Source organism: Taudactylus pleione, unplaced genomic scaffold (assembly GCF_031769625.1).
Source record: "Taudactylus pleione unplaced genomic scaffold, aTauple2 ptg000436l, whole genome shotgun sequence".
NCBI lineage: Eukaryota > Metazoa > Chordata > Amphibia > Anura > Myobatrachidae > Taudactylus > Taudactylus pleione.
Genome location: NW_028284838.1, coordinates 8,718,141 through 8,727,231, shown reverse-complemented (window position 1 = coordinate 8,727,231; position 9,091 = coordinate 8,718,141). Strand labels below are relative to the sequence as shown.

General features: G+C 36.6%; 1 pseudogene; it reads right to left on the bottom strand.

Annotated features, from left to right (window-relative positions):
* Positions 1–4,769: 4,769 nt before the first annotated feature.
* On the bottom strand, positions 4,770–4,888 carry LOC148505838 (5S ribosomal RNA; annotated as a pseudogene).
* Between the last annotated feature and the right edge of the window lie 4,203 nt (positions 4,889–9,091).

Sequence of the window (9,091 nt, the reverse complement as noted above, 5' to 3'; positions counted from 1 at the left end):
CACCCTCCCTCTTCACTGTCCACAGCCGAGTGAGAAAATGGCGCCGACGCGGGTACCTTATATAGGAACCAAAACCCGCGAGACTCGGAAGGCGGGATGATGACGTTTTGCCTCGATTTCAGATCCGAGTCAGGCGGGAAAAGTCGAGCCTGACTCGGATCGGACTCGGATCGGAGGGGCTCGGGGGGGTTCGGATTTCAGAAATCCGAACCCGCTCACCCCTACTCTCTACACACACAAATACCAATTATATCAATGGTGGTTGTACACTGTACAGCATAGGGGGCAGAGCAGAGGCTGAGGATGGGGAGGAAGCAGAAAAACTAAGCTGAGATAACATTCTTATCATAGACTGCTGAAAGCTGATTTTATCAAAGTTCAATAAATTGCTGCGGGTGCTTTCCCCATTGTGTGTGATGAAACAAAATGACATGAAATTAGCAGGACTGCAAAACAAATCAGGGATTTCTCTACGGTAAGTAACCTCCTGATAAATCTGCTAAAGCGGTGGAAACCTCGGTTATCACAGGTGACATATAAATAAGGGGGTTTTACAGCTTTATAAATAGAGCCATGTGCCACTTATGAGAAATGTTTGGCACCTTTAGAAGTATTTATAATAATATTACTAATAGTATTACTAAACATAGAAAAATAGACAATGTCAGATGTTATATCTATAAATGTTTTTGCAAAGAAGTAATATTGGATTTATTTCAGAATGAATTAAATTGTTTTGTTTTTAGATGAACTAGCAACACATGCAGCAAATATAAGGCCACAGATCTTTGCACATTAAGGGCCCAATTTAATACGCTGCAAAAAGTGCCGTCTGGCGAGAAGTGGAATGAATTCACCTCATTCACCCGTTTTGACGGGATGTTTTCTCCATGCGCATTCCCGCTTTTCGTCCTGTTCAATTGTAAAACAGGCGAAAACGCGGATAGGCGAATACTTTTACAAAGCGAAACTAGCGTAAAGAACATCTTTTTTGGGGGGAAATCAGTCTGTACCCCATAAAAAGCTTCAGTGACCCTGGGAATCAATATAGAATAGTAGTAGTAGCCCTAATAAAGATATTTAGTGAACCTATTTTGAGGCAAAGGGCTGTTATATGCATATTTACATATGTGTAGAAAAATTATAGAAAGCAATGTTTTTTCAGAAAAATAAGTACTGTAGTTAAATTTGGGGTACCTGAAACTGGGTACTAGTATATTTTGATGTCTCTAAAATGAAGATTTAAAAAAAACCTTAAAAATACACCTGCTGCAGCCTCCTGCAATCTCAAAAACACCTGTCTCATCCATATAGCCCCCAAAATACCAGGCCCCCCCACTTTTACCCATTTTCCAACACTTTTAAAATGTTGGGTGTTTTAAAAATGTTTACAAGTTTTTTGACTGATTAGTCCTTAGGGGGGGATGTCCAAAGGGTTCTGGATCAAATCCCCACATTTGCACCCCAAAATAGCGATTTTGCACTTCCAATTCGCCTGCATATATGTGGAGAAACTTTTTTGCCAACTTTTCCATGTAAAGTTTTCGCGTAGGCGAAAACCTCCTGGAAATGAATAAGGAGAAGAGTGTAAAACAGGTGAAAAGCGCAAATCGGCAAAAACTTTTCTCCAAACGCAACTTTTCGTGGCTAATTGAATTCGGCCCTAAATTTATGGCTATTCATTTTTTATTCGGAATATGACATTCAAAAGTGATCGGAATGAAACTTCTTGTTACAAACTATACTAACTCGGATACATCAATAACCAAAGCACTGTCATAGCCCACAAAGACAAAATGGGAATAGACCTGCGGTGTATAAGCTTTAGACCAGGGGTGGGCAATTTGCAGTCCTCCTGCTGCTGTGGGACTACACATCTAAGCATGCTATGTTTTGCTATCAATGCATGCTAAAACTTTGGCAGGGCATGATGGAATATGTAGTTCAACAGCATCTGGAGGGCCGCTTATTGCCCACCCCTGATTTAGACAGTTGTACCAAAATGTTACTAAACAAAATTGTAAGTTATAAAATATTTACTGTACATAACAATATATGGTAAAAGCAGTTATTCACATATGGTCTGATTCGGAGTTTTATGCAAACCTGATGGTTTACGCACATCTCCGATGTTTAGTGATCTGTGCAGGATCTGTACTGCGCATGTGCAGATCTGTGTCTGCGATGGTGGCAGTGCCCGCTAAGCCAACATGCCTCATACATTTGGGGGCAGGGATGGCAACGGAAGTGTGAAATACACACCCATCCTGACTAAGCCGAGAGTTATAAGGGAAAGGGAGAGTGCTCGGAAAAAGATGCACGTTCTAATGAGAGGTGACTGTATTAAAACATATAAACTTTATTCCAGGTTACATCAAAATATTGGTTATAACACTATCCCTACCATCATTAAGAGCATGAGCACAAAAAGAGAACTATATCAGTGGTAACAATTCTTGATTACATGGTATGGATAGTACTGTACAAAGACACAGTGGCTGTGCGGAAGCATCCATCTCTAAATCAGGCTCATAGACCATTTAACTGGAGACAGATACTTCTTGCAGGGCTGCCATCAGAAATTGTGGGGCCCGGGACTGACAAAATAGGCAGCCCCCCCCTCCCCCAATATGGAAACCTATGACCGCATTCCCCGTCTTACGGCCCTATATATCAGCATACAACTGCATCTGCAGCATATGTGCCTGGTACACACACACACACACACACACACACATTATATATATATATATATATATATATATATATATATATATATATAGAAGAGACTTAGAATCGGCGGCACTCAGGAAATAATCAGCCACACATCAGGTTGTGTAACAAATGTTTCAATGCTCTATGCACGTATTTTCTACAGGGTGCACCCTGACGAAAATGTGTCAGCGCATTGAAACGTTGGTTACACAACCTGATGTGTGGCTGATTATTTGCCGCCGATTGGAAGTCTTTTATTACAGCCACATGGACAACGTGTTTGGCATTGAGGGCACCGGAGCGTAATTATTTTATTATTGTATTTTCTTGAGGAGTGCTGCTTTCAAGACAGATTATATATATATATATATATATATATATATATACACATTTATATGTATATATATACACACAGACATATATATATATTATTATATATATATATAGAGAGAGAGAGAGAGAGAGAGAGAAATGGGAGAGAGGGAAAGGCACCTAATAGTGTAATATATTTAGTAGGAAGATGTTGGACATACGACAAATACATTTTGTATGCGTACCAGATATTTTAGGAGGAGTTGATAGATATATTCTGATTTTGAATATTCCAATATTTCCAAAAAATGACCCGTGCAATAAAAATATGTGATGAAAAATGTGAGGGAAATAATAAACTCTTAAAAATAGATAAATGCAAAATGTATATATAAAAAAGTTTAATATAGTATAGGGGACAAAAAGGGTAAAAACAATGTGGAATCTATAAAAAAGGGGAAATATATAATGTACAGTAGATATAAAACAGTAATTCATAGAGGGAGGTAAGCAATATAATTAGCTAAGTAAAAAATCCATAAAACTTAGCTGAATAAAAAAGAGTCCAATAAAGTGCTAATGCAGATGCTCCAATAGCTGTCTGTTTCTTAGTCCATATACTGGTGGGTGGAGGAGGGTCCAATGCGTTTCGTCTCTTTCAGACTTCTTAAAGGGGAGCAGGAGTTGTGAGACATAACTCATCATGGTCCATTTATATTGTGGTATACATCATGTTTAATTAATTAGATAATCCAGCGTCATCTGCCTCGTAACCAGAAGTTAGTTATCCGGAGGTTCCGTTTGTATATAGTTCAATATAGAGTCTCAGCAAACATGGCCAAATACCTTGTGTGTAGACCTCTTTTGGCTCTTCCTAGCGTTTGCTGTTAGTAATCCGGATGAAGGTCCCGCTGTGACATGCACATGGAACGCACTCCCGGAAGTATCATTTGTCATCGGCGGAAGTCACGTGTTGATTGAACCGCACGTGACCCGCAAGCTCCAGGGATAGAGCCTTTTAGTACTTTGTTTTCCATAGTGACAATATTCACAATACTTTCCACGGAGATAGCCAATATTTTAGTACAGAACATAGTTATTCAATTATGCACGCTAGATATTATTATAAATCCGCAGTGTTTATATTATTTTATCCCATAAAATACCGTTGTTTTATACTGAATCATACCATCAGATATATTAATCGATATAGTAAATAAATAGTAATAATAAAAAATAGAGACTGCTAAGAGATATTAAATAATAAATAATAAAAGGACATATCTCATAAATAACTACTTGCATAGGGAATGATAAAAGACATATTCAACAATTATTCCTGTATTTGATTTAAATAATTGTTTCTTGATAGATGCATCTATAAACTATGAGTATTACAATTACCTTGTTTTAATATTTGTTTGAAAGGTACCTCAATAATCACTTATACTATGATTTCATTTGCATTCAATAGATGCAGATTTGAACATAGGAACCTAAATATATATAAAGCAAAATATCTACCCTCGAATCATATAGTAGGTTCTCAAGAGATAAGAATAAATAAAAACATAAATAAATAAAAACACCTAAAACTAATTTCAGAGCTTATTAACATTATTTTGTTCTCTCCATTTTCTAGGGCAATATTCATTAAGAATCTTCTTAATAGGCTTTACATGAGATTGCTCCTAAAAGAGGATCAGGTCTCTTCTTTTATACGATGGATTTTCTGCTTACAATATCTACTGCTCCTGGTATTCTTGGGTGGTCTTCCATCCCAATACTAGCCAGGCCCATCACTGTATAGCTTCCAAGATCAGACGAGATTGGGCACTTCCAGTGTGGCATGGCTGTAGGTATTTAGTATGATATCCTGTATCTACTGAGAGTTCTGACTCTTTATAAAAAAGGAACAATCTCATAGCCTTCGTTCAGCCCATATGGAGACAATGTATTTAGCTCATATATCCAGTACATCTCCCTTTGAGATAGTATTCTAGCTAGATCACCTCCCTGGGGACCTGGGGTAACATGTTCAATAGCTCTAAAAGTCATATTGTCTGTTGAGGAATTATGCTTTGTTAGGAAGTGTCTGGAAACTGAATGAGTAGTTAGTTTATTCTTAAAATATCTAATGTGTTCCTATATTCGAAGTTTTAATGGACGTTTTGTTTTCCCTACATATTTAAGTCCGCAGGGACATTCTATAAGATAGATCACAGAGGTGGTATTACAATTTACGAATTGTTTCATATGGTATTGTTTTGAATTATTGTGATTAAAAAAGATTTTCCTATTGGGGTGAAGGTATTTACACACAATACAATGGCCACATTTATAGGCACCCACACACTTTGTTGTTAGGGTATTTATTGCTACTTTTTCTGGTAATAGACGGTGCTAGAATTTCTTTGAGATTTCTCGATTTTCTAAAGGTGATTAAGGTTGATCTGGTATTACTTCCTCTAATAGTGGATCCATTTTCAATATGTTCCAATGTTTCTTAATGGTGTTTCTAATTCTTCTTTCCTCACACTTATGTTGTGTAATAAAGGCTACTCGGTTAGTCTGCATACTTTGTTGTCTTTTGGGATTACTTTCATCCAATATTTCTTCTCTTTTGAGATGTTCACATCTATTAATAGCCTCTGTGATTATTTTTTCAGGGTAATCACGATCTCTAAATCTGTCTGCATATAGTTTCATTTGTTCTTCACAAAGAGGATCTGTGCTGCAGTTGCATTTGATTCTATAAAACTGTGAGAATGGAATATTATTTTTCCAGCTACTTACATGCCGTCTTTTATAGTGTAAGTAGCTGTTGGTGTCAACAGGTTTAATATAATTCGTAGTTGTCACTGTATCGCCAGTATTAGATAAGACCAGATCTAAAAATTCTATATGCTGGCTACTTATATTAGAGGTAAATTTAAAGTTAAAATTATTAAAATTAATAAACTCTATAAATTTATTAAAAACATCTTCTGTTCCATCCCAAATTAGTAAAATATCATCGATATATCGTTTATAAAAATAGATATTGCTTTTAAAAGGGTTGTTGTTATATATACAAAGGTCTTCACACATACCCATGAGTATACTTGCATAGCTAGGTGCAAATATTGTACCCATGGCTGTCCTACATATTTGTAAATAAAATTTATCTAAAAATTTAAAATAATTGTGTGCTAATATAAATTTAATAATATCACAGATAAAATTTATATGCAGTGTTGTTAATCCTGGGTCTTTTTCAAGTATAGCTCGGCATGCTAATATACCTTTTTCATGTTCTATTGAGGTATATAGGGAAGTAACATCAATAGTAGCCCATATAAAGGATTCTTTCCACTGGATATTTCTCATGAGTTTCAGTACAGTAGATGTATCTTTTAGATAGGAAGGAAGTTCCTGTACTTTGTCTTTTACGAAGATATGTACATATTCGGAGCAGTGGGCGGTCAAAGAGTCTATGCCTGCTATGATAGGTCTACCCGGAGGGTCTTTTAGTCGTTTATGTATTTTTGGAAGATGATAAAAATTGGGATGACAGGGTTATTGTTTAGCAGATACTGATATTCATCTTTAGTGATTAGTTCTAGCTGAAGACCTTTAAGTAGAAGTGTCCTAAGTTCTTCAACATATATCTCTGTAGGGTCCTTTGGTTGAGGTTTGTACGAATTGAGGTCACTAAGTAGCATGATAGCTTCTTTGACATAGTTGTCTCTATCTTGTATCACTACACCTCCTCCTTTATCTGCTGGTTTAAAAACCAAGTTAACATTTTCTTTAAGAGTTTTAAGATTATGCTTTTCAGAGTTAGTGAGGTTACTCTGAGTATTACCAGTCGTTTGAGTATCTATAAGATCTTTTTTAACCTTTTCATTAAAAATATTGATATGGTTGCCTTTAGATTCTAATGCATAGAATTTAGAGGTATTTTTCAATGAAGATTTTGATGTAGTAGCATAATTACTCATAATAGCATTGCCATTTTTTGCAAAATGTCTCTTGAGCATTAATTTCCTAACAAATTTATTTAAGTCTAAATACATTTGAAATTTGTTGGGTTTTTGTGTGGGTGTAAATGATAGGCCTTTGCATAGTAAATTGACTTCTGATTCAGAGAGAGGATGGGAAGATAAATTGAAGATTCCTTATTTTGTGGGTTCTATTACCTTACAAACCTTCTTTTTACGTCTCTTTCTCCCTCCCCGTTTTCCCCTCCTTCTGCATACCTTCGTTTCTGTGGTGATGTTGTACTTAGATTTTCCCTGTGGCCATATCTTTTGTTTGGACCTCTGAATTGAGGTGTAATGGTAGGGGATAAAAAATCGCTATAACTAACGGATTCTAGCCTGTTAAGAGCAGTAAATCTGTTATTTGTTCTTATATGTTCTTTTCTAGGTGATTTGCTCATATATAAATTGGGACATCTTCTGCACTGGGTATTAATAGTTCCTTTAGAATTGTATTTCCTAGAGTGGCTTACATCTCTAGTACGAGGACCAAACCTGGACCAATTCTTAATCTTATTGGTAAGATAATCTTGTTTGTCTCTATTAAACTTTTTTTCTTTGTTCCTGATCACCTCCTCCTCCGTTCATTCTAGTTTATTATTAAGGACTATTTCATTTGTTTTGAATTCCGCACTATCTTTATATTTAGTAATATTGACCTCATTGTTTTTCAATTTTTCCTCTATCTCAGATAACATCAACTTCTTTTCCTGTATGATTAATTTTATCAGTTTCATGGAGCATTCATGCAAAGTATTATCCCATTCCTCCATGAAATTATTATTTATTATTATTATTAACAGTTTCTTATACAGCGCAGCCAATTCCGTTGTGCTTTACAATTTGAAATTACTATTGTCAAGACCAAAAGTTGGATTCTTTACAATTCTGAGTCCCCTAGGGATTCTTTTAACCTGTAAATAGTGTTCCAAGCCCGTAATGTCCCACCAGATTTTAATCTCTTTGGTGAGAAGTTTCTCTAGATCCCAAAACATTGTATCCATATTATTACTAATTGATTCTGTGAATGGTACATTATCTTCATTAAAAAATTTACTACAGACATCTGACCTTTTCGGTCCTAACCCACATGTTTTGAACATAATTATTGGATAACTTTATACACACTTAAATAGTAAAAACTAAGTGAACACACTATTAATACACGTGATCTCAATCCTGTGAGGTATATATCAGGATGCAGCCTATCCTAGTTTATCCAAACAATGTCTAAAAAAAACAATAGTCTAGGAACTGGCGCTTCCTGATAATGTTTTAAAAAGTCAATATATATATATATATATATATATATATATATATATATAAATATATACATACACACACACATATATACTGTATATATATATATATATATATCTGCATATATTATATACATATATATATACACCCACATACATACGTATATCTATCTATCTATATGTGTGTGTGTATATAATGTGTGTATATATATATATATATATATATTAGGGGTGAGCGGGTTCGGATTTCTGAAATCAGAACCCCCCCGAAGCCCCCCTGATCTGAGGCCGATCCGAGTCAGGCTCGACTTTTCCCGCCTGACTCGGATCTGAAATCGAGGCAAAACATCATCATCCCGCCTTCCGGGTCTCACGGATTTTGGATTCTATATAAGGTACCCGCGTCGGCGCCATTTTCTCACTCGGCTGTGGACAGTGAAGAGGGAGGGTGGGAGTTAGGGCTGGCTGGGCTGTGTAGTGTAGTGCAGTGTAGTGTTGTGCTGTGCTGCTGTTGTCCATAGGGGCTGTGTCCTCTCCTCCAAAGTCCATAGGGGCTGGCTGTGTTGTGCTGTGCTGTGCTGCTGTTGTCCATAGGGGCTGTGTCCACTCCTCCAAAGTCCATAGGGGCTGGCTGGGCTGTGTTGTGCAGTCAGTTGTCCATAGGGGCTGTGTCCACTCCAAAGTCCTGTGCAGTGTCCCAGTCCTAAAGGGGTGCTGTAGTGTTGTCCAGGGGGTGCTTTGTCCATCAGGGGTGCTCCACCCAAGTGCAAAAAAATAAATATT